Raw genomic sequence first — 26123 nt, 5'->3', positions numbered from 1 at the left:
ACTCGGGGCCTGTTCCGGGGCCAGGACAGGGTCTGTATCTAAAAAGCACTTGCGGGCCAACACCGATGGACGGCCGGGGTGCTTTCCCTTTTGGGGGCCCTTAGAGGCATGGAAGGACCCAGAAAACCCCGGGCACCAGGACAATGCACATACGTATGCATTTTGTCTATAATTTTAGGGGCTTGGAGTTACCCTTGGAGTTCATTCACAGAGCCTAGGTTAAGACCCCTCGGTGTGTGGGGAGAGAATGAACCTATCTGGAATTGATCCAAACACGCACGCACCCACGCACGCATGCACCCACGCACCCACGCACGCACGCATGCACCCACGCATGCACACACACACGCACGCCACACTCTAGACCTTCCCTGGTCAAGGGCGTCATGCCAGGCAACCCTGACTGGCGGGACCTCTGAAGCTGATGGGGGACGGGTGGGGGGCAACGCTTCTAGGACTGCCCTCGGGAGGCCAAGGGGCCCCTTGTGCACACCCCACTTGCTGGCTTTTAATTAGTTTGTTCATTCACATTTCTGTTTGTTGTAAGGTTAAACTGCATCTTTGGCAGATGGTTTTGGAGAATCAGGAGGGTGTGTGCGTCGGGGGCGGGGGGAGGCAGTGGGATGCGACACTTGGCCCCGGCTATGTGGAGCTTCCCGGTGTATGGTGCACACAGCACTGGACACTGTGGGGACCGGCCTGAAGGTAGAGGCGGGGAAGGGGGACCGGTGAGAACAGCCCTTCAGGGGCCTCTGAAAACCCAGCTCTGAGAGTCTCAGGGGAACAGGATGATGCCTTTTCTTTTGTGGCCTCGAATTCCAAACCAGAACACTGTCTTGCCATCTCCTGCAGTTTCCCTGGCTTCCCAAAGCACAGATTCCCGAATCGGTGGGGTAGAAAGTGAAGGCAGGGCCCTGGAGCCTCGCAGGCCCAGGATGAGCGAGGTCTCCGCTTCACCTCTCAGTGCTCATTTGGACCTCAGCACAGCACCACCCCCTGCCCCCGGCACCGGTGCTACAGGGAGGACCAGCCAGCAGCTCTGTATTTAAAACACCCCCCAAAAGACTGAGTGCGATCTGGTTCTACTAGGAGTCCGTTTGAGCCCTGCCTGTCTGATTAGCAGAGTTGAAAGAGAAATCAGTTTGGACTATGGGATTCTGGCTGTAAGGAAATCAGATTTCCAATATGTTAGAACTTTTACAGATTGCTGTCAGCTGGGACTAAACCCCGTATAAACCAACCAAACAAAGCGGAAATTAATTTAAACGATTCTCTTGCAATTCTTGCCCACAAAGTGTATTTATTATTAAGAAGCCAATATTCTTTCCTGACTTTTCTGGTTTTTAATCCACTGCATTTTCACTTTTATTTCTGATAACTCAGTCCTCCTTGCCGAAGGAGACCTCTGTTTGGACGTTTCCTGTGAGCACTTGTTTGCCACAAAGGAGCAGCTCACCTGCAACTGTAATCAGCTCTTTTCCTTTGGGATTTGCATGTCCTCATGGGCAGTTTCATTACTCTGACTCACAGAATGAGCCAAATGGAGAGAGACGTGAATTGTTGAGAGAAGAACTCTCTCCTGTTTCTTTGAAATAAAAGGCTACACATCTGCTTTTTCCCACTGTTCATTCCTTTTGAGGGTTTGCAGACACCCCCCCCCCCAACCTGTCTCCCTCTCTTTCCACTGTCTTTTCTTGAACTTGAAAAGAACGTGGTTGATGGGCAACCCCGTCCACCCCCCGTCACTGCTGATCTGCCTGGGCTGGGCTGTAGTGTCTTTGAACCACACATGAGGACCCACCAGGATTTACCCAAAGCCTACTTCGTGCTCCTCCTGAGAGCCCACAGGAAGGAGACAGCGTGCGCCCGCTCTCCCCTGAGCCACCTCAGCACCCAGGGGCAGCCCCCCCTGTCCAGAACTGCCCAGTACCAGCCAATAAGCAGGATGATGGTAAAAGGAAACATCGCCATTTCTGCAACAAGGCTCCTGCATTTTAATCAGAGGAACGCGCGGGGCCTCACTCAGAACCCAGCTACTCTATTTTTAGATAGGACTCTAACCACCCTGGTGATCTGATGTCTCTGGTCTCCACAGATGAGAAGCACGATCTAGGAAGGCTGGAGACAGGAAAGCAGACCCCTGAGAGAGAGCGAACCATGTCAAATAGCATCCAGGGAGGGAGGAAAAGCCCCCAGAGAGCCCCAAGGACTCAGGAGCCCAACAGCATTGACCCCCTCCCCATGTTGCTAAGCTCTGCATGAGCTCCCCATGATGCCGGGTCTCCCCTGGCTCCCTGCCTAGCTGTACTTCCAGGACTGGGAGCTCCCGGAGGCAGGGAGCCCCTGACCCCTGAATGAAGATGGCCAACAACTGTCCTGCTGGTCTCCACAGGAAAGTACAGGAAAGGACCAAAGTCAGTAAATATTGCATTTTTGCTTGCGGTATTCCAAAGGCCCAGGTCTTTAAACCACATGCTAGAAAAACATCCTGGAAAATGCCTCCAAATTTAGTGCTTACAGGGCTAAGCTTCAGTTTCAGGGAACTCTGAGTCATGCCGAGTGCCTGGTTGACAGTCCTTGTGGGGAAGGAAACTTCCAGTAACCCACCTTGGTGAGCTGGAGTCAGCAAAGAGGGGCTTCTGGAGAAACAGGTCCTACCTGGGGTGGGGACCTGCTGGGAGGGAGGGTCCTTGTCCTTCTAGGCTGTGAAAAGGGCACCTTCCTCCTCCTGTCTCGTGGGTGGCTGTGGGGGTCAAGGGCTGATGCCCGAGTGGATGCCGGGAGCATCGCAGGGGCAGTGGGAGAGGGGGCCAAGGGGCTGGGAGCTTCAAGATGAGCACAGCTGGCTGAGGGAAGCGATGGGGAAGGAGTGACAGTCCAGCAGCAGGAAAAGCAGCTGGGGACAGCAGGAGAGACAGATGCTGGGTTGAGGACATTGGGAGGGATTAGAGTAGAACAGGCAAGGCGGGGCATGAGGGCGGTCCAGGTCCAGGAGGTCAGGTCCGGTCACAACAGCCATGGGGGCCACAACAAGGAGCTTGACTTTGTTCTGGGAATCAGGAAGGGATCTGCATTTCGGCAGCTCAGTGCGGCACAGCGTGGCCTGGGGACAGAGTGGCAGAAGGTGAGGGCCCGGGACGAGCCCTGTGAGCCCAGAGACCCACTGGCCCTGGATGGCAGCGGCAGCAGGACAGGTGTGGAGGGGTGACCACACTTGCTGGGTGTAAGGGCATCTGCCCAGCCTCCTGGCTGCACGGACAGGTGTGTGGGGGGGGGGGCGGCAGGAGACAAGTGGTCCCATGCCCAAGACAGGAGACCCCAGGGGAGCAGCAGCCTGGTGGGGGACAGGCTGATTTCACATTTCCACTTGGTGAGGTTGAGGAGCTCCTAAGATCCCCAAGTGGAGACGCGGGGTAGAGTAAGGTGCAGAGGTCTGGTGCTCGGGCGGGGTTGGAAGCAACAATCGGGGACAGGGACGGTGTTGGGAGGCAACAGAGAAGCCCGGGAGGGGGTGTCCGTCCAGGCTGGCTGCTCCAGCACAGAGCCAAGCCTTCAGGTACACGGAGCGGGCGTGAACTTGACGGTACTCAGCTCATGACTGGCCTGGCTCGCCCTGGGCCCCCACACCCTGGCCCTCCCCACTTCCGTTGACGGCGCACCTCCCCAGCCGGCCCCACAGCCCAGATCCCAGACTCTCCCGCCAGGTCCCTTTGTGCCCGTGTCCTCGCTCTGCAGCTCTTCGTCCACGACAATGTCCTCCCCAATCCCCCTGGGGACTAACTGCACACGGTTTCACGAGGCAGCCCTTCAAACCCACTCCTTCCCCTCCTACTAATCAGAAAAGCAATCAAGTTGGTCTGTACTGATCTGTGTTTGACAAATTCTTGGTGCTTTTTGATCAGGCCTGGGGCTCCCCTTGGGCCTCTGTGGGTTGAGTTTTCCGTTTGGGGGCCATGACGGGGTTGGAGGGAGAATCACTTCCCAGAGCAGGTGGCTACAGCTGTGTGTGTGTGTGTGCGCGTGCATGTGCGTGCGCGTGTCAGCGTGAGGTGTGTGTGCACAGGAGTTGGGGGGCTGTGCAGGAAAGCGTGCTGGGAGCCCCTTGTTTATGTGTGCATGCAGCGAGAGAAAGAGAGAAAGCAACTAGCTATTTATAGGAAACTCAAGAGAACTTCACCCCTAGCTGGAAACAACTTTCAAATTCGTTATATTTGCGGAATTAAGGTCTGACGGCTTCCCTTGAATGTGACAGCTGAGCAGGGAGGAATTTTTCTCTTAAATACTCAAAATTGCTTTTCTGACACTATGGGGCTTTTTTCCCCTTCTTAAATAAAAAGGAAAGATGAATTTACAGGGACACCAATAGGAAATAGGAGCTCCCTTTAATTCAAAATACACGCTTCCTATAAAGGGCACACTGGCTGCAAATCTTCTCCAATGGATTTCACCCCAATGGACTCAGGTGCTGGGAGCCCCCCTACATGCCAGACAGTACGACAGGCCTCAACACCCAATGGCCTCAGTCGGTGAAAGAGGGGACCACCTCTGGGTGCTGAGCAAAGCTTTGGTGGTCGGGGCACTGGGACACTGTGGGACGCCTCTCCTTTCTGTCCAGCTCTCAGTGGCTTTGTGTGACCAGCTGATTCTACTCCTGCCTCCCCCTCCTCCCCTCCTCCAGGAAAAGCTCAAGCCTCTGTGGTCCCCTCCACTCTCTGCTGAGGCTCCAGAACATGGATGCACCGTCCTCAGCCTGACCTCGCGCCTCTCATTCCCTCACTCCCCTCCTGCCGTCCCACTGCCTGTGCCCGCCCCTCCCAGCCTGAGTGCCTGTAGGTTCTCCCTCCCCCAGGAAGCCCCCCCTGACCAGGCCCGTGGAAGGCATCCCAGGAAACGGACTCCCAGGGTCCTGGGCAGCCATGAGGTGTGGATTCTGCCCCAAATGTGATACACACCACGACTGTTGTCCGCGGGCCTGTCCCCTACATCACAGAGCTGGCACTTTCCATAAAGGGCCAAAGAGAAAATATTCTTGGCCCGTGAGTAAGACGGTCGCTGTTACAGCTGCTCAGTCCAGCCTTTATAGGTTATTATATAACCTTAACCCTAACCATAACCCCAACCCCACAAAACCTTAATCACAGATATTGTAATTTGAATTGTGCGTGATTTCACATGTCATGAATGTTATTCTTCATTTTAATTCCCCTCCAACCATTATAAAATGTAAAAACTGTTCTTAGCTTGAGCAATATGAAAATAGGTGGTGGGCCACCTCTGGCCTGTGGGCCCCAGTTTGCTAACTCTTGCCCCCCGCCCCCGCCAGACTGGGAGGAACGTGAACTGCATCGTCGTCTTTTGCAAAATTCCACACAGTGATTTCCACACAGCAGGTGCTCAATAAACTGAGTCCACGCACTCAGGGCACGGATGGGGCAGCAGAGACCTAGATGGAAAGGAAGAGTCTGCGCACGTACCAAAGCCACACGACCCAGGAGAGTACGGGCCAGTCCCGTCTCCCTCCACTGTCCACGGCAGCTTTCACAGAACTTGGGTGTCTCTAAAACTGGACTCAGCTGTTGTTGCTTGTTTTCTGGGCCTCAGTACGTTGGTGTATCACTCTAAATGCTTCATAGGAGATTAGTCGACTCTCTGGCACGGGGCTTGGACCAGAGCACTTCTTGGCTCTGGTGGAAGACCCCCCAGTGAAAGAAAACATGGCTTCCTGTGCCTGCCAGGCACCTTCTTATTAACTAAGCAGAGTTCAGTGAGATAAGGTCCGGAAAGCTGAAAGCTCAGTATTGGGGACCTACAGCTGCGTCGGCCCTGTCTCTCAGAGGAGCAGCACAGCTCTGCGGCCTTGGCTGCCAGTGGAATTTCTTCCCTAGAGCAAACATTTCATTCTGTTTCTGGACCTCCTCCCACAAGAGGCAGGGAAACCCCAAAGCCAAGGTTTGCTGTTGACCTCCCTCTCTGGGGAAGTGTGAGCCCAGCATCCTACTCCACGGGTCCCCAGCTTTGCTTGCCAGACCCCTCTAGAGCGGCGGTACCCCACACGACAGCCACGAGCCTTGTGTGACTGTTCAAATTCAAATTCAAATTCAAAACTGAATTCAATAGAAGGAAATAACGTTGAAACTTCACCTCCCCAGCCACTAGCCTCACTTCAAGGGCTCAACGGCCACACGTGGTTAGCGGCTACCACGTGGGATGGTATGGAATGTTCCGTCATCACAGAGCGCTCCGCTCGACCCTGCAGCTCCAGAGAACAAGTGTGGAGATGCAGTGCTGAGACGTCTGGCCGAGATTCTTGGAGCCTAAGACCCCAGTGGTTGGGATCTGGGGGGACCAGGGTTTGGGGGAAGATGGCGCATGGGGGTTGGGACTTTTGGACGTTGGCTCCACTTTGGGGGGTTGGAATGTCTGCAGGTGGGTACCTGCCATTCGCCCCAGGACGGCTTGAACCCATCTGCAAGTGCCTCCCAGGGTCCCTGAGCCACCACAGAAAAGCTCGCTCCCTGACTCTCCCCCACCGAGAGCCTTCTCGAATGCAGATGCAACACCTGCTCTGTCCTCAGACTGGGGTGTTTATGGCACACAGCTGCTTAGAACCCCCAGAGCTGGGTTAGGCCTGTGTCGAATCCCCAGAGCTGGGTTAGGCCTGTGTCGGCAGCCCCTGGGCTCCCCCAGTGGCCTGGCCCCAACTCCCTCCCACTGGGGAGGGGACGGTCTGCACAATGACCGTCAGAGTGAAAATAGATTTTCAGGTGCCTGGTTTATCTCACACACTTGAATCTGATGTTCACATGACAGAGATGAAGAGTTTTGAAAACGTGTCACGGTATGAAGGAGACAGAAGACAAAGAGAGGAGAGAAGGGAGGGGGGAATCCACCCAGAAGATGACGATTTAATCCTGCTCTGAAGTGACGAAGGCGCGAGTGGCCATTTGTTCAGGATATTCCGGCTGGGGCAGGAGGGAGGCCGTGCCCGGGCAGATGGAGTGACAGCCAGGCCCTCCAAGAAGGGCACCCGGGGCCAGGCTGGGCCTTGTCTCAGCTGTAAGAGAAGGGCGGGGAGCTGGAATTTCCCGTAAACAGGTTCCCGCTGTTGACCCTGGGCCTGTCCTGAGCCCAGGGCCTCCACGGTCCCTTAGTCTCCCCTATGGAGAGAGGGACAAGCAAACCAACAAAAACAGATCAAAATGGGCCTGATGCTAAGCACAAGGTGCCCCAGGAGCGAGTGTGCCGGAGGCCGGGGGTGGGGGAGGGAAGAGGATGTCTCACGCGGACGGTCCGCCAGGTCCCCGAAGAGGAGGTGACATTTGTGATGAATCGGAAAGGGTGAGTCGCAGTAGCTGGGGGATCCCGGGGGAGAAGGCCAGGGCAGTGGACAAGAGAAGCAGGGGGATAGGTGGCCGAGTCGGCCAACCGCAGGCTGTTCTGCCGTCTCCCCCGCAGGACCCGTGATGAGCGGTCGGCAGATGGCCTTGTGCGGAAGCTCAGGCCCTGTGACTCTCACGGCTCTGCCCTGCTGCACTGGCCCAGACTCTGCCTGTCGAAGCAGGTTTCCTGGAAGGACTGCAGAGCTTTGAAAATTCGAGGCACAAGTGCAGAGGCAGGATGAGAACTTGGGATGTGACCCCATCGGCTCTCCTTCCCTCCCTCTGCCTCTGTCTCTCGTTGCTGCGTGTCTTCCTGGTACTTTCTTTTCTCTCCCTGCAGCTGGGTGGCTAGTCAGAGTCCCATCCGGCCAGTGGGACTCCAGAGGCACCGAAGTGTCTTGCCTGCCTGGGCTGTGAGCCGGCGGCCCTGGGACTCTCAAGGGAGCAGGAAGGCCCCTGAGCAGGCAGAGTTGTAGGGCTCTCAGGAGGGGTAAACACAGTTTCTTTGCCGCCAAATCTTGGACATCCTGGGACAAGCAGGTGCTCTCCAAGGAGCAGGTGAAGGAAAAACCCTCTGGTACCTTCCAGATCTCACCAGACCAGCAGCAGTTACTGCAAGGTACGCAGTCTACAGCTCTCCTGGTGCCCGGAAAGCTGGAACAGATCCCAGAAGGCACTAGAAGGTCTTTTGTGAAGGCACTTGCGGGGAGAGGGGTTGGTGGTGGTAGTGACATGGACGCTCTCCTGTCCCTCGTCTCTAGCTCTACGTTGTCCCACAGGGAGACACCTGGGGAAGGCCCAGGCTGGGCAGGCTAGTAGTTTATCCAAGGTCACGTGGCTGGGAAGAGGCAGAGGGGGACTCTGCCCTCTGCTTGGCTGACCCTACCCGGCAGGCCAGACCCTGGCAGCTTCTCTCAGGCGTCCGTGCCCATGGCTGAGGGTCAGGCCTTCTGCGTCAAAGACAAAGGGGTGAAAGCCCAGGCTGCTCCCAGGATGGTCCTCACTGAAGGTTTTGGTTTGTATTAATCTAAGATTAGGCCAAATGATTCAATTCGCATGCTGCCTGCAAAAGCACTGGGCCTCAGAACTTGTTAAATAGTGAATTGCTTTTAAAATTAGTTTGAGCTAAATGGATTGCAGTCTGGTTTGGCCTCCGGGTTGGGTGACAGGAGAAATCTGGAATAGTAGATCCTCACTGACCCCATCTCCATCCTGGCCTCTCTCCTAAGATAGGCAACAGCGGCCTCTCCCAGTGTGGCCGCGGCCCCACCACCGCAAAGGACTGAAGCCAGGAAGCAAGGGGGCTGGCTGGGCCCCCCGACCTGGGTGCCGGTGAGTCACACAGGCAGGTCCCAGTCATGGTCATGCTTAGGTCGTCCAGTGGGACCAGACCCTTCCTTGGAGAAAACCCCTTAGCCCTGTACCTTCTCTGGTAAGGGGGGCCCTCTGGGCAGAGGTAGGCAGTCTTCCAAAGATTCATTCTCCACGGTCTCGATGAACTCTTCCTCCCTGAGACTGGCTACCTCCAGGCATGGGATCCTGGCAGCTGACTCTCCGGGGACATTAAATCGGTCTTTCTGCTGACTCATAGAGAGTCTCCTATGCTTCGTGCTATAGGTGACCTGGGGGAGGGGAAGAGTCCAGAGGCCTCTCCATTACTCTGGAAGAGGCTGGGATGTGCCCTCTCTGCAGACCTGGGAGCTGGGGGTCAGAGATACCAACTCCTCACCCAAGGTCATACGGACGTGTTAGAGTTCGAATCTGAACCCTGGGATTTCACCCCCATCTCACGGGCCGAAGTTTTGGTGCATGGCCAGAGGAACACAGGGGACCAGGTGGCCCAGTTTGGCTGCCGAGCTCGGATCCCCAGAGCTGGAGGAATCAAGGGGCAGACAGAAAGGGATGGGGCAGCAAATTTTGTAAGGCTGGTGGCTTCCTGCCCTGTCCCCAAGACAGGCGGTGTGCGAAAGAGGGGGCCAGAATGGGGCAGTGCTTGGCAGGCTTGGGGCATGTGTGGACCCCGCCCCATCGTCTTGCAGGCAGCTCTGTGGACCCCCAGACCCTGGGGACGGGAGTGGCCCTGGGCACCGGCATCAGCAGGAGCTCAGTGGAGGGGCATGTAGGGGCAGCAGCACACTGGGCAAGGAGAGAGAGCCAAAGAGACCCTCCAGTTGGGGGGTCTGGGGGCGGGAGGAGGAGCCACTGTCTCCCTCCCCAGACCTCAGAGTCCCTGGGTCTGGGTGAGGAGTAGAGCGAAATTCTCGGAGGTGCTATGGGTGGATGACGGGAAGGGAGGCTCCCAACATCTCCACAGAAAATTCTAGATCATCTTTCTAGCCCACGGGCCCTTTAGGTTTCTGGTAAAGGGACCTGAAGGGGAAAATGAGCAGGAGGGGTGAGGGGACAGCGTGAATTCTGAGAAGCCCCCTCTGCACCAGCCTCTTCCGGGAATCAGAGCAGAGCAACACGGCCCGATGGGTGCTGGCACCCCCGTGCCCCACCCCCGCCTCTGCTCACCAGGGTGCCTCCGCCAGGGAGAGGCTGAGCGTCCTTGGGACAGCACATCTGAACAGGGCTGCCTCTGCCTAGCTGCGCCATGAGTGAGAGGGGCAATAAAGATTAAATGAATTTTTAGATAAAAAGGCATAAAAATCATGTTTAAAGATATAAAGAAAAGCCCTGGAGCTTCAACTTTACTGTTTTTGGGGGGTTCCAGGATTAATAAATTAGTGGGTATAAAATGGAGTAAGAGCTAAAAATTGATAATGAGATAAATTAAGATTTAGGGAAGGAGGTGATCTGAGCCATGGCTCTCCAGCACAGGAGAGGGGTGGGAGGCTCTGCTCTGGGGTCCTCCTGGCGGGCCTGAGGGCTCTGCTTTGGACTCCGTGGCCAAGCAGAGGGGCTTAGGGGACCAGCCCAGGCACCTGGCCGCCCATACCTACCCCCTGCCCACCCTTGGGACCCTCAGCCAGGTGGGTGAGGGCCCCTGCCCGTCCGCTGCCCTCACCAAACAGCTGTGGGTCCCAGCCCTCCTGGAGCGTTCCCGTGTCTCAGACACCCCTCCTGGCACCTGGTCCCCCACAGGCCACCAAGGACTGCCGGAGGGGACACGACCCTCTGTCCCTCCCCTACTCTGCCTCTCGGCCTCGTCTCTGTAGGTACAGGCGCGCGTGCTCTGACTCAGCTCCCTCCCGCACTCACGCTCTTGTTCTTTGAGCCCATTTCCATATCTCTCTCTATCTGGGCTGTTTCTATTTCGAACACTTCCTAAAAGTACCGGGCATAAATAATAAATAAATAGCGTGGAATTTCCTTTCTCTCGTCAAAGTATATTGCTGAGCCCTCTTTCCTGGTGCCCTGCCAGCGGCCGGAACCCTCTAGAAAGTGCTGTGTGGCGGCGGCGGCCTCCCGCCCCCCCTCTTCCACTAACAGCTGTGGGCCCCCCTGCTGCGTACCGGGCACCCCTGTCCTGAGGACTCTGGTGAGGAAGATGGACTCCCACAAGCAACTCTCGGTCTAGTGTTCCCCTTGCCGGATGGCCCGTTGAGGCTGACCCATCTTAATGTGGCTTTGCCGGTTGTAGCCGAAGTGATTGCTCATGGGGGACGCTGAGCCTCTATAGGGGGCCAGCGGCTGTGTCCTTCGGCGTGGGGGTTTTCAGCGTCCGTTCCAGGTAGCTGTTCCCTCTCCTGACTCCCGACCCATCCCATGGTCCCAGTCCCAGTCCCCGGTGACTCACACCCCTCCACAGGCACAGACCATCCTGGTGCCCGTGGCGCTGGGCAACACATGGCTACGGGCGACAGGGGAGTCCGGGAAAGGGATTCTTGCTTCAACCAGGCAATGGGGTTTTGTTTATTAAGGAGCTGGAGGGAAATGCCAGGGCCCGAGTCTGTGGTCATGCTAATGGGAGGCTGGGCTCTGTGCCAGGACATTAAGTAGAATCGAATTCCTGAAACCAGCTTTAATCAGCAAATTTTTAAGGTTAGAATTACTCTCTCCTCTCGAAGCCTTGCCAAGGTTAATTTGGGCCTGAGCATGCAGAATTAATGGGCTGGACAGAGGGAATCAGCCTGTTCCCGATTTTTTCTCAAGTTCACAAAAACATCACTGAAAAGAGAGGAGGCATCAGGGAAGAGCCCTCGGGGGAAGGGCGCACCCCTGGCCTCCCGTGATCATTCCGGGGCCTGTGTCAGAGAAGCAGCCAAATGGGATTACGCCGACAGGCCTGTTCCAGCTCAAGGGAGGCGCCAGGATGGGTGGCAAGTCTGCTTGTCCTGGGAACCCAAGGGCGGTACTGAGCAGGGTCTGAACCTGATGCTTAGGGTCCCTCAGGAAGTCCTGAGCCATGACCCTTCTCCGAAAAACGAATGTGCTGGGAACACTGTGGAGGGCCTACCCTCACCAGGCCCCGTTCTCGGTGCCTCCAAGTGCCTGAGCACGTGCGGCACCCCCCGAGGCCCTGGGGGCACTCGGCAGCCACTCAGAACCTCAGTCACTTTGTGCCCTGAGCTTCGATTTCCTCATCTGTAGAACGGAAATAATAACACTAATGATACTGACGGGGTGAGCCTTGAATAGTGTGGGCCACACAAGGCGGTACCTGTGGTGTCCCAGGAGGAGGGCTCCATGACCTTGGACGGGAGCCCTCCTTCCTTTGAACACAGGCTGATGAGGAACGCCGGCCCTCGTGGGAGACCAGGGGGAGGAGGGAATGTCCTGGAGGGGCCCCGAGGCCCTCAGACAGAGGCTTCTGTCATCCCGGGCACGCTGGAGAAGGGCGGAGTGGGGGGGCCCTAGGCTGCTCCCTGACCTTCCTGATTCACGCCTGGCAGTAGGGTTTGTGCAAGCTCCCACTCACTCTCCTTGCTCTCCGACACATGCAGTGCCCCCCCACCCGCTTTAGTCCCCTGAATGGTGTGGACCCTTTGTTTCCTGGAGGCAGGGAGGCTATTTGCAAATCTCTTCTGACCCTTGTAGAGAAGCAGTGGCGCATCCCTCCAAAGGTTCAACACAGAATTACCCTATGACCTAGCGACTGCCAGAGAACTCCAAGCAGCCACGCAGACCCGCAGGCGCACCCGCGCTCACCGCCCAGCTCTTCACAAAGACCAAGCAGCCCGCGGGGCCATCCCCTGCGGTGGGTAAACAAAATGGGGCAGAGCCACACGATAGAACGTTGCTCGGCCCCAAGAAGGAACGCAGCGCCGGCGCACCCCACGGCGTGCAGGAAACCCTGAAAATACTGAGTGGAGGGAAAGCCTCAGAGTAGGCAAACGCATACAGCCAGAAAGCAGCTTAGCAGGGGCAGGGAGAGAAGAGGGGGTCTCCTTGTGGGGGACGGAAGCGCTTTGGAACGAGATAGAGGTGACAGTTGCACAGCCTTGTGAATGTTCTAGATTCTGCGGAAGTGTTCACTTTAAATGGGTTAATTTTGTGTTATGTGAACTTCACCTCAATTAAAAAACAAAGCAAACCTGTGGCCCAGGTGCAAACAAGGGTCAGGGACCCGACTGCACCCAGTCCCTACAGACCCTGACTCGGCTTCGGGAACTCGAAAGGACCCAGGACACGGAGGCCTGTCTGCACCCCACCTTCTCCGCTGACATACACTTGCCGAGCGCCTGTCATGGGGCAGATTCCTGCAAGGTGTTTTGGCCCCATGTTCCTCTACATCTCCCCAGTCCTGGCACTGAATGTTCTGGAAAAGCTGGTTAGGCCGAGGACCAGAGGAAAGGTTGCTCAGGAGAGACAAAGCCTGAGTTTCCAATAGGGATGGAGCCTACCCGTCTCTAGATCTGCAGAGCGGACCCCCTTTGGCGGAGCAAGCCAGCGGAGGCTTCCAGGCTCAGAGGGTGTCAGCTGATGTCCTGGGGACAGGGAGGGGAGAGGAGGTCCCATGATGGCGGGGCCCAGGGGCTGAGCCACTCTGGCCATCTAGGCAACGGCAGCTGCTCTGCCTGCTGAGATCTGAGCCCTGGACACCCTCTTTCCAAGACCCACCCCTTAGAGGTTCTGAGAGGTGTGCTCTGCGGGGGCGATCGGGAACGCAACTGGCTCTTCACTGGAGCAGAAGCTGGTTCCGCACTTTACTGGGGCCGGTGGGAGACCGGGTCTCCCTGGACTGGAAGCCTAAGCACAGTGAGAGGCAGGGTGGAGGGTGGTCTCGGGGTTCACATGTGTACTTAGGTCGAGCAGCGGACCCTACATCCATTAAAGCATTGCCGGGCCTGGGCCTCTGTAATTACACCTGCTTTTCCCGAGCAAGCAAGCGGTCCCCAGCCTCCCTGGGGAAATAACAGATTGTCCGGCAGCCTCCGGGACGTGAGCCTCCCGGGGATGCAGGCAGGGGGCGGGATTCCTAATGGGGAGCAGCAGGCCCCCTGCACTGAGCTGCTTTCCCTGGGCCCCGTTGGAGGGCTCTCTCGTCCACAGCCCTGCATTTTATCTGCCTTGTGATGGATCTGCAGGTCCCGGAAAGAAAGAATGCAATATTTTAAAGTGTGTAATGACATGCAGGCTGCATGTGGTACAAATTTCCTGGATGTATAAAATGGGAAAGAAACAGGTTTTCTGTCGCCTGCAACTATTCGGCAGCGTTAAAATATGACTCGTTGGAATCCAAAATGCTGCTAACCTGCGAGGGGCGGTGTTGAATCTTGCAGGCAGAGCGGGGAAGTGGCGGGCTTGCAGCCCCGGGCACCTGCGGATAATTCAATCCCACCTGTCTCCAGTTCTGCATCTGTGCCGTTTACAAGGCCAGCAAGCGCCACAACGCCTTCCCTCCCCTCCTCACCCCTTCACACTGGAGGTGGGCTGAGACCTCGAGGGTCTCTGCTTTCCCTCCTGCTGCGGCTGATTAACAGAAACCCCCTGGAGCTCGGCTACCCGGGGCCTTTCCCTGGACTTTTGCGTGTGTCTGGCCGATGAGTCCCGGCATGCTGGCTACAGGGCATACATCCTCCGTCTGTCCCCGTAACGACCCTTCAGGGTAGGAATTAGCACTCCCCCTCGGAGGAAGAGGACCCCAAGCCTTACAGAGGCCAAGACTCCTCCAAGTTCCACAGGAATTCCGACCTGGGGCCAGCTGGATGGTGACCTTGAAGCCGATGCCCTTGGCCCTGAGCAGGCCGCATCTGCTCTGGACTGGAGACTCTTGTCTCCTCATGTGGGACAATGGGCCTTAAGGTGTGTGACCGCAGGGTCAGAACTAGAACCCAGACCCGCTGTTCCATTTTACCGCCAAGCTAAGGCCCTTCTCACCAGGGAGCAGCTTTGAGAGAAGGAACAGCATTGACTTGGGCCTGTCTTCTGGGAGCAGACCCTCGGGCCGTGGACATGACGGTGGGTTCAGGGCCACAGAGCTGAGCAGTGGCTCCGCCTGTCCTTGGGGCACTCTGGCCACATCCCTGTTGGTTCCTACAAGAGGTGCTCAGCCACGGGATGAGATGAGAGTCAGGAGCCTCATCTCAGAAAATGCTGGGGTGTCCCGGCACCCCTCCCCTCACTGAGTACCGTTTCAGGTTAGGAAACCCCGGGCCCACCCTGAGGAAGGGGGCCAGGCCAGCATCCCAATACCTCATCAGCTCTGTGACTTGTCCACAGCATGCCCCACACGCCCGGGGTCGGCTTCTACCGTCTTCCCTAAAAAATGTGTCAGCCAGCCAGCCACCCTTCCCACTCCGCAGTGGCTTTCGGTGGCTGCCCTGAGCCTCTGGCCCACCCCTGTGGCCTCCCACCCAAGGTGCCCAGACAGGCCGTGGCAGGATCACTATTCACAATAGGTCACTGGCCATTATGGGACATATTTTGCTTCTCTACCTTGGAACTCTTCTCCATTTGTGTGCGTAAAATATCCCGGAGGGTTATGAGGGTGGGGATGACGGCCGGGAGGAGGAGGATGGCAGCCTTGGCGTGGCTGGCCTGCGGCAGGGCCTCTGTGGCCTTGAGGCTGGGGCCCTGCTGAGAGATGTCCAGAACAGGGCAGGGAGAGGACTGGAGGCCGCCAGGTCTGAGGTCTTCAGGGGAGGTGCCACAAGGGAACAGTGAGCCAGCCGTGTGGCCCCTCGCGTCCTGGGCTCCGCAGCCCCCACCTGGCCTCGCTGTTCCGCACAGACGCCCATGCAAAACTGGCCCCACACTCCGCCTGGCCAGGCGTCCCCCTCCCATCAGCCGGCACCCAGCCGTCCACACACAGCCAGTGCTGACTGCCTCTCTTGAGAGCGGAGTTCTCTACGGAGCCTCGAGCCCACACAAGGACGAGAACTGGCGGGGCCACAGGCACAGTCTGCCAGACACCCCTCATGCAGCCGCAGGCGGGACCTTGAGGTCTGCAGCGGGCGCTGGCCCCACAGAGGGTCCTGCTAGAGGTGCTTCTTGGGGGAGACACACCCCTGGAGGAGAGACACCCCCCCACGCAGGCTCAGCCCCCAGCGGCCCCTCTGCAGCCCTGCAGCCTGCGTGTCACTTCCCCTGGCCTCCATCCTGCCCTCCCGGACTGCTCCCGTGAGCGGGATTCCCTGTGCCCCGTGGGAACCGAGCCACAGACAGATTCTCACCCTCTCGGAGCCTGTCAGCCTGTGCAGCTTTTGTGATCAAATATTGTTATATTTACCTAAGGATCGGTTAGGAAGCAATTTTTGAGATGATGAATATTTAATGCAATATTTAAATATTTAATAGGAACTTTCTCAAACCTGACTTAATAATCCATGTCGTCGGGAGAGGAAAACGGGGGTTGCGCTTTAACATTTTCACTTCCTCTAGTGCTCGCTCCATGTTTGCTGGGCTTTTTTCTTTTCTTTTTTTTTTTTTTTTTTCACGGCAGAATTTTAATTATACTCAATATTCCAGAGAGAAATTCTTTTCTCATTAAAACTTAACTCTTGCCGACAGCAAGGTGGGCGGGTGGGTGGAAGACGCGTTGAATTGGAAAGTGTTTGGAGCTGAAAGGGGCTCTTGTGATCGTCCACCCGACCGAGGGAAGGAAGGCCCATCTGTCTGTCTGTCCGAGGTGGGGCTGGGCGTCGGCGGCCTCCCGCAGGAGCCAGGAGCTCCATCCGTGACCCTCCTTGCCTGCCGGATGTCTGCTCGAGTCAAGGCCCAGACCCACCCCAGCGGGGCTCCCGACAGGTGGCACTGCCAAGCCTCGGTCCCTCCAGCCCTGGCCATGACTAAGCACAGCAAAATGAGTATTTCAGCACATAGGAGGTGACCACAGACCTTCCTGGAAGAAAAGTTCAAACCGAGTGCAAGACTCCTCTAACACGAGCGTCAGCTGTGAGGACGGTGGAGTCCTTGCTGGAGACCAAGTCCTGCGTGCCTCACCTTCCCCCTGGGCTCCTCTGGCATCTGGTAGGTGGTCTGTGCCTTTCAGTCCAGAGGTCAGGAAACTCCTTCCACCTCGTGAGGGGTCTTAAAACAAACCCCCCAGTCCAGGCAGAGCCTCTCGGTCCAGTGTCACCTCGGGCAGCTTCGCTCTGGCTGGGCTCACACAGCCTGCGGGCCAGCCCGGGCCTGCCTCACACTCCGCGAGGGCAGTGAAACATCACTCCGCTGACCGTCCTTTAGCTCAGACCACAGCTCCCGGGGGCTCCCTGCTCTTCACCAGCCCTGCCCTCTCCTCTCTGCAAGTCCTTCTGTGATCTCTTCTCATAGTGTCTTCTCTTCCCTGCTTGGATCATTCCAGAGGCCCTAGCTCCCTCCTTCCCAGCGCTCCAGATCTCCCTCAAGGAAGGCCCTGCCTTTCCCCTCCGTTCCTCAGTCCTTTCTCCGTCTCCTCCATGACACCTCCCTCGGTGGCCAGTATGTTCAGGCCACCAGCATCAGAGTGAATTAGTGTCCCTCCAAAGCTGCCTAGGCGTCATCTCCTGAAAAGCACAGATGCAACCCCGCCTTCCCTGGTGTCCTAGCAGCGGCCGGGGGAAACCTCATTGGAGCACCCTGCGGGAGCACCTGCCCTTCGCACCGGAGGCTGTTTCCAGCCCACCTCCCCTGCCGGACTGAAACTGTACGCGGGGCGGGGCCGTGCCGTGCTCATTTCTGTATTCTCAGCGCCCAGCGTGGTTGCCGGCACAGAGTCGGCGCTCATTTGTTCGGGGAACGCATCCCTGCACGTGCCATGTACTTTCAGAGTCTCTGCCTTTCATCTGCTCTGCTTTGTTTTTGAAGTCTTGGGGAAAGCCCTGTTTCTAGGCCTGGCCAGCTCGCATTTGTCCCTCAGGGTGCCGAGCCAACACTCGCTCCTCCTCTGATCTGGCTCCGACTCTCGTAGGCAGAGCGGGGTGGTCCTCTCTGCTCCCCGCCCCTCCCTCCCTAGGTGGGAGCTCCTCCGTGGCAGAAATTTGGCCTTCCTTAGCTTACTGCCCCCCACCACCAGCCTGTGCCCAGCGGGGAGGGAAGCCACACAGAGCCCCGGGCCAGACAGAGGATGTCCATCGTGGAAGATGGACCACAGCCTGCTCCACCTTCCCCCCACCCTGTATTCCGAGACCCGCTCTGGCTGGCGCAGGCCCTGAGTCCCCTTGTAGAGGGCACCATGGCAGGAGAGGCCCACGCTGAGCTACCAGATGTCCATGTGCCCCACGGTGCTGGGGCACATGATCTCAGGGCAAAGGTTATCCTTGGCAGGGGTGCTTGGCCCCGGCCCCCTGGCCACGTTCCAGAGACAGGACGTGAGCGATGAAGGGCTGACATCTTTAAGACGGCAACTCTTTTAATAAGGAGTCTTTAATTATTCAGCAAAACAGTGGAAGAGGCCCGTTCAGCCGGGAGTGATAGCTTTAATCTCACTGAGCTCCAGTGGGTTTCCTCCAAGTGAGGGAATTCAGCTTCTCCCCTCTCTCCGCACCCCAGACTCTTGCGGGATCCTTCCAGGGGTCTGAGGGAGGGCTCACGAGGCTCGCTGGCTGACCACAGTGTGTGAGCCCGGCAGACTGAGAATGGCTGTTTCTGAGTCCTTGTGTCTGGGCAGAGGTGTGGGTGGGAGGCGGGGCCTCCTGGCCCGTGTAGCCAGGGTCCCTGCAGATGCTGCCTTGAGACCCTGACCCGAATGTCAGGAGGTAAAAACAGAAAGAAGCAGGTGCTGGAACATGAGGGCCACGACGGTTGGTTTGTGCCCCTCCCCCGGCCCACAACCCCCATTCTCACTTGTCCCCGCCAACTCTTCCATCTCCAGCGCAACCGGCCTTGGCCTCTGCCCTTCCAGAAGGCTGCGTACCCCTGCTCTGGGCTTCCCTCTGTGGGACACTAACCTCAGTGCACCGCAACGGTCTCTCTCCTTGCCCACCTCCGCTGTCCCACTCAGTGCTGCGGGAAGGCAAGGACAGGTTCCCTGAGCCTCAGTAGGGCCATACACCAAGCAGGAGCTCAGAAACCGTTACTGCACTGACGTGGTCCAGGCCCAATACCCAGAAGATGCTGATCTGCACGTGGGGCCTGGGCGGGTCTCTACCCTGCCTTCTCTCCCCGGCACAGCCACCACCATCTTGGTGATGCTTCCAAGGCCACCTCAACTCAGCATCCACGGACTCCACAAGCCTCTGCTGATGCGCCAGGCCCTGTGCAGCCTCCAAGGATGCCCTGGGGACCAGGGCTGACACGGTCCCTGCTTCCTGGGGCCAACTGCTCCTGTGAGCAGAGCCACGGGGGACAGGAAGACCATCACACACCTCAGGGTGGGTCAACGCTATGACTGGGTCATGATCAAGAGGCCACGGCGCTTGGTGGGGTGGGAGTAGTGGGGTGGGAGCGGTTGTCCCTGGGGCTCTGACCTCTCAGGACAGCAGCACACTGAGCTGGGGACTGAACTTCCATCAGCACCAGCACGGCCAGGAGTTAGGGACCGCGTCCCCGGAAGCAGGAAGCACAGCTGGGAAGTGTGAAAAGACTAGGGGATGGGGAGACATCGTATGTCTGGGTCCAGAAGGCCGAGACAGAAAGCGGTGCCTGGGAAGGCCAGGGCGGTAGCCAGTCATTCCCTTCTGTGCCTCAGTGAGGAGACCCCACTGCTTCCCCAAGACCCTTGCCAAGCCCCCACCTGGGAAGTGCTGATTCCTAAAACCTACATCCTTAACACCGCTGGGGGCTCTGAGTACCGGCTGCTGCTGCCCATCTCCAGCCTCTCCCTGGGCTGCCACCCTCCCGGCCCGCTGTGTGTCTGGCCACCATGGCCCTGGCTGGCAACCCCCTCCCCCCCCACTCATGCCTACTCACTCTTTCCTCCCCCTGGGGAACAGTCCTGTGGCCTCCCCCATACCCCACCTCTTTGCAGCCTTAGGCTCTCCTTGGAGCTCAGCCCAGATGTTCCTTCCTCCAGAAGGTCTCCCTGATTCTAGAGAGGTCAGGCTTCTCGGTGACCACACCCCCCCCCCCCGACCCTGCGCTCTCCATGGCCCTCGCTACCACCGGAATGGAGCCGTAAGGTGGGGTCCGTGTGTCACACCTGTTCTCTGCAGGAACACCAGACCTAAGAGGGGCAGGGACCACGCTCATCTTCCTTATAAATCTCTGAAGAGTAGCACGGCACGGGCATACAGTCGGCGCTCAGGAACTACTTGTGGTGTGCATAAAAAGGGCCTCCCAGACATCAGCTCACCTCATCCTAACGACTACCTGACGAGGTACGGGCGCATCCACGTCTGGCCAGCAGGGGTGGAGGCCCAAAAGAGGGTAGGAACCTCCGCCAAGCCACATGGCGACTGCATCGTGGCGAGGGATTTGAACCCAGGGCTGCTCTGACGCCAAAACCCATATTCTCAACGGTGTGCAATTCTCAGGTCAAGTGGCAGTGCGGTCTGCTCTGGACTGAGCAGCTTCCCTCCCCCAGCGCCACCACCACCTCCAGGAGCACAGTCGGGTCATTGGTATGCAAACCTGCATCGGCTCTGCCCCAGGCCACCCGCTCAGCTCGGCATATTTCTTTATTAAAATGGGGATCCTTTAATCTCGGTCTAATTTTGTCTTCAGGGAAGCTGTGTCCCCAGGCTGCCTGCAGCTCCAGCCCTCAGGAAGCAGCCGCCTGCTTGGGATTCAGGCCTGCGTCTCCATCTGTCAACACGCTCGTCTCCTGTATCTGCCATCTCTTATTTATAATCCCGCTCAGATTAATGAATGACAGTAGTTCTCATCACAGGAAATTTGATTAATCAATTTAAGTGCTTAATCACCACAGCCTTGTTGAGCACTGAACATAAGGGATCTCGCTTTGATGTAGATGAATTCCAGAAAGCAATGAGAGTCGGAACCAACCAGTCAGCACTTGTCCCCGGAAACACATGGGGTGAGGGAAGCGCGGAGGAAGTCCTGGGGGGTCCCCAGAAGCCAGAGGCAGGTGGTTCTTGAGAGAGGATTGCTGGCTGACATAGGCATGGAGAAGCCTCCGAAACTTCTGGAATCAAGGCCTTCCTGGGCCCTGATTCTGCTCAGAAGCCAGGTCCTGGTCTAGGAGCCTGGAGAAGCAGGCATGACCAGGCTCCTGTGACTCAACCAGGGGGAAGAGGACTGTCCTCCTAGCCACACCGCAGCCCCTCAGGGACTTACTGCCTAATTAGCCAGGGAGGCAAGCAAGAGCTGTTCCCTACAGGCCGCCCCTTCGCCAGGCTCGGCCCCACCTCAAGGCTGGCTCACTTATGCCGCTGCCCCTTCCTCTCAGCTGGTCCCGACTCTGCCATCTTTTGAGGCTCAGCTCAGGGCCCCGGCTTCCAGAGAGCAGACTGTATCTGCATCGTTCCTTTTTCAAGCTCCCCCTGCCCCTGCCCACCGCCTGCACCAGCGGGCAGTGCGTGTGGCCTGTGTTTGCCTCTCGGAGAACTGGGTGGAGGGGGGGTACCGACATTGTTCTCTAGCCCTCAGACTGGCCCAGCCCAGGGCAGGGCACACGGCAGGCGCTGAGTGTCACACCTGGAGCTTTTACACTAAAGCCATCAAGACTCGGGCACTCACTGGCAGTCTCTCAATGGGAGCGGAGGGCACGCGCCCTTGGGGTGGGCAGATCAGGATGCACCTGTTCGCTGTTACACTGTTTTTATTGGGGGGATATAGAAGGAACCTACCGTTTTGGAGTACAAACAGCAGAAACAGGACCCTCCACAGCAAAGCATCTGGACTGACAGAGAAACCCAGCACTCCCCCCACCAAGGCTGGCACCTGCAGGAGCAGACGGGCCCCACTGGACATCTTCATGCCAAAGGGACAGGAGTTAAAAATAAGCATTTACAATCTGGCACCAACTGGACCAGTGAAACAGACGGAACCAGTGCCCCAAAGCCGACAGGAGAGCAAAGAAGGAAGGAGGGAGCTCCTAGTCCCTGAATGTTTACTGAGCATCTACTACATTTGAACTCCACATTGATGTTAACCCCAAAATAGCTTCATGAAAAACCCACAGCCACTGCGCTCCTGGGGCTGAGGAAACCAGGGCGCAGAGAGGGGCAGAGAGGAGGAGGCGCCTACCCCCAGGCCGCGGGGGTGCCCTGCAGCAGGTGGGCGCCGCCTCCCCCCGGGTGTCCCTGGGCTTGGTTGGCCCTGAACACACTGGGCCGGGTGCTCCCCAGCCTCCAGGGTGCAGGGGTCCGGGGACCAGCACCCTCCGCTGCATCTGTCTTGAAGGAAAGCAAGTATGTGCTACTGACAAGGGAAAAAAACGCCTCTCCCGCTGTTTGTGATCGCTGCTATACAGAGAAAGGCTAATTTTGGAAACAGATTATTAAAAAATACATCCACTCCGAGCGGCACAATCAATCAGGCACTCCAGACGCAGATTCCCCCGGTGCTCCGGGCCTTCCTGGCAACTCGCGGCTCCTTCCCGGGCCGCAGGCCAGCCCTGCCAGGGCCTCCTTCCCGCGGGGCTGCCCTGGCTCTGCCCCCCTGGAGACTGGGCCTTGGCCTTTCAGGGCGCCACCCGGCACTGCGAGGAGGCCAGGACGCCTGTTCGCTTACTCATCTGGGCGGTTACGACAGAACTGCGCCGCCTGGGCCCCAGGGTCCCCACCCCCCTACAGCCCTGGGGGAGGCAGAATGCCCCCAGACCTGGAACCAGACTGCAAACCACTCTCTCCCCAGCTGGTAGGCACAAAGAGCCCGAGTGCCTGTGCGGGGGTCATCTGTGCAACGGAAAGCGTTGTCTCTGCTGTGCGCTGACACACGGGTCCCTGCGCCGTGTGTGGGAGCCCAGTGCAGGTGTCTGCCTGTTTTCCCAAGAGCTGCCTCCCTCTCTTGCCACGGAGACAGGCCTGCTGGGCCTCCACAAAACCGACAGAATTCTAGAGGTTAAACCACCAGGGACCTCAGGGGAAACCAAGGCCCAAGGGGTCATGCAACTTGTCCATGTGTGTCACAGAGCACATGGGGATCAGACACTCTGAATCTTGGAAAGTGCCAGACACCCCGGTCCACTCCCATAGGCTGGGGGCTCTCCCCTCGCTCCCTTCCTCTCTCCCACACCCTGGCACCGGCACCGGAGGCCTCTGACCTGCCTGGACTCTGCCCGCCCACCTGCCTAGGACGACGAACCTAGGACGACACCTGCCTAGGATGACAAGACCCACAAGAGTCGGTGTCTGCTCCCCCTGATCCCCGAGTTCCTGCGGCCTGCCGGACTCCCTCCTGCCTCCCGGCCTGAGTTCGGGGCCCAGAGCCTGTAGCTCTTTACCGGTGGTTCCTCGACCCTCATTCCGATTTCAGCTCAAACACCATCTCTCAGCAAGGCCTCTGGTATTTTCTCTCATTTTCCCATTTTATTTCCTTCATAGTAGCTCTCATGCCCACTTGGGATCATTTTTTATATTTGTTGACCTTTTTATCGTTGTTATTCTAATTCCACCTAGAAAGTAAGGCCCAGGCGGCAGAGCCTTGCCCATTTTTCACCCTGCTGTGTCCCAAGTAGGACAGAAGAAGGAGGCAGGCACCAGTGAGCGCTGGACGGGATGAGTGAGCAAGTCCCAGACTTACCCCACAGGGGTCCTCTGGGGAGACAGAGACCCCTCTTAGGACCCCCAAACCACCCACAGCCAGTCTTTTCTTCAGACCCAGACACTGAGGTCTCCCAGGGAAAGGGTGTGCTTCTCTGTTTCTCTTCCTAAAAGTCAGAGATGCCCTCTTACGGGGTGCATTGTGTTCCCCCAAAATTCACACACTGAAGTCCCAACCCCAGGAACCTGAGAATATGAACTTGTTTGGAAACAGGGACATTGCAGATGTCACTGGTGAGTCGGAAGATGAGGTCATGAGGGCAGACCCCTAATCCCATAGGGCCGGTGTCCTCACAACAAGGGGCTTAAGGGCCCAGACTCACACAGGGAGAATCCCATGTGCAGCCGAAGGTAGGGGTCAGGGTGGTACATCTCTGAGCCAAGTAACAGCAGCGAACACCAGCAAAGGGCCAAGAGCGGGGGCGAGGCCTGCGACCGACTCTCCCTCTCAGCGTCCCAAGGAACCAGCCCTGCCCCCACCTTGATCTTGGGATTGCAGCTGCCAGAGCTGGGAGACGTCTCTTGATAGGCCGCTTGCAAAGATACATATCCTTACAGGGACGGTGTGGTGTCCAGGGGCTGTAGGCCAAACAGAGGCCGGGCCAGCTGGCAGGATGGCCAGAGACAGGCCTCAGACCAGGGGCCTGTGAGGAGACGGACTGGGGTGTGGAGGGGCCTCCACAGGGCCCCCTTCCGCCAGGGCAGCCCCCTTTGCCTATAACTGTCGCTTCCCCCTTCTGGTCTTGCCTCCAACCCCACCCCAGGTCGAGGCTTCCACCTATGCTCAAGAGACGCGGTCACAGGATTGGAGAGATGGTTTGAAAATGCCATCTGTCCTATCACTTCCCTGCCAGGGACCAGGCTCTGCAGGCCGCTCAGAGTGCAATGCACCCCACCTCTGTGCCTGGCACGGAGCCCTGCAGCTTTTCTCTGCCCCCGAGCAGGGCCCTCAGCTCCCAGCCGCCCTCCGCATCCCACCCCCACTGTCTGCCCACAAGGACCCCAGTCCCAGAGTCTTCCCGGATCTGAAGCCAGGGGCTTGCAAGCGAGTAAGAATCTGTATTGCAAAGGGATCAAGTGTCCTGGAGTTAACGATGACGCCTCAAGCCTATGGGCAGAAGGGGACAAATCCTAGGAATCAGCATTAACTGCCTGGACACCGGGGCAGGGAGCAGTGGAAAAGGGGCCAGGCCTGGCCAGGGAGGCTCTATGATCTGCGGGTAAGGGAGCCAGGAGGTTAGCCGCCGGCCGGCTTGCTAAGTGTGTATAGCCCAAGCCTCTGCTGGGCTCATGAGACCAGACCTCAGGGCCCATCAAAGGCACTGCAGGATCCTGGGAGAATTCCTCCCAGTGGGTCCTGGGGACGCCCTCCCAGAGATGCACTGGAAATCAGTCTCAAGGCTGGCACGCCATCTGGTCCAGAGAACGGCACTGCAGGGAGACGCCAGCTTTAAGCAGCCTCTCCTGCTGGGGCATCCTCTCCCCTGCCCGGCTCCCCTCTTGTCTTCCCTGCTTGGAGAGCTCCCTGGCAGCCCCATGCCTGGGCCCCAAGGGGAGAGCATGTCTCTAGTCAGTGTGCACACCAGGCTGAGGCCTGCGCTGCTGGGCAGCTGAGAATCTACTTGATAAATATTGAGCTAAGAAGCCCAGAGCTTCCTCCTCCTGCTTGCAAATCTGGCTGGTCTGCAGGAGTGGAGGGTGATGGGGTGCTTCCCAGTTCCCTCTCCTGCCCCCTCAGCATCTCTGCTGTCTGAGGAAGAGCCTCTGGCAGGGACAGCATGACCTGAACCTCAGGTTGGACACTGGGAGCACAGTTCCTACCAGGCCCCTGCAGAAGCCAAGGGAGCAGGACGAGGGGGACAGCCTTCCAGGGGAGGTCATCTGGGAGGGCTCTCTGCCTGGACCAGCCCCACTCCATACCTGTCAGCCTTGGCGCCAAAGGGACTGTGCACCCCCAGGGGAGGGACTGTCCTCCTGGCCTCCAAACCCTGCCAGGCTGGGCACGCTACAGGCCTAGTGTCTACAGCTGGTGGCTCTCCCTGGTGACGAGGGCACCTTTCCTGGAAAACGGTAAGGGTCTGCTTTAAATATGAACAGCAGCAGGGCAAGGGTCCAGCTGGGAGCCAGGGCCAGGCTCCTCTGTGGCCCCAAACAGGATGCTGGAGCTTTAGGATTCCATGCCCCAGCGTTACAGGATCCTGGTGTGAGCCAGCACCTGACAGAGAAGTCCTGGAGGCCACTCCCTGTACAAGACCCAGCTTCGGGGGCAGGCAAGCTGATGCCAGGCTTATTTCAGAGCATCTGGTACCTAAGAAAGCTCCTAGAACATGTCCTGGGAATCTGGGGGCATTTGCTAAAGGAATGAATGAGTAAAGGAACAAATGGTACATTCTTCCTGCATCCACACGCATCTGGCTCTGCGGGGGCTGAGCTGGAGAAGGCAGATGCCCCGATGCCTCAGCTTACCCTGCTCCCTCCCCTAATCCTCAAAGGGACCAAGGTCATGGCTGCCACAGTGAGCTGATCCCTAGGGAAAGAGCAGAAACCCCTGCAGACACTCAGAGCAGTTGGCAGCTATCTCTTTCCCGAGAGCAAGTTTGGAGAGGCGAGGAGAGGAGAGAGAAGCTGAGGGCAAGGACGCTGGGGGACACGGAGGGGACACGGGTGGAGATCCAGGCTTCCCCTTCCGCCAGGCCTGGGTTCCCTGCATGCGGAGGGCTGATCCCACTTGCCCGTCCTTGGGGCTGAGAGCAGGGCCGCCTGCTGTCCTGGG

At 57.9% G+C, this 26123-nt stretch overlaps 1 protein-coding gene across 12 annotated transcripts in view; it reads right to left on the bottom strand.

The window, feature by feature from the left end:
• Positions 1-26123, bottom strand: part of CAMTA1 (calmodulin binding transcription activator 1) — an 813334-nt gene that overhangs the window by 235873 nt on the left and 551338 nt on the right. The gene's annotated exons all lie outside the window — the stretch shown is intronic.

This window comes from Mustela putorius, unplaced genomic scaffold, assembly GCF_011764305.1.
Source record: "Mustela putorius furo isolate JIRA1106 unplaced genomic scaffold, ASM1176430v1.1 tig00003853_pilon_pilon_pilon, whole genome shotgun sequence".
NCBI lineage: Eukaryota > Metazoa > Chordata > Mammalia > Carnivora > Mustelidae > Mustela > Mustela putorius.
Note: the sequence above shows the minus strand (reverse complement) of the source record. Positions and strands in the feature narration are given on the sequence as shown.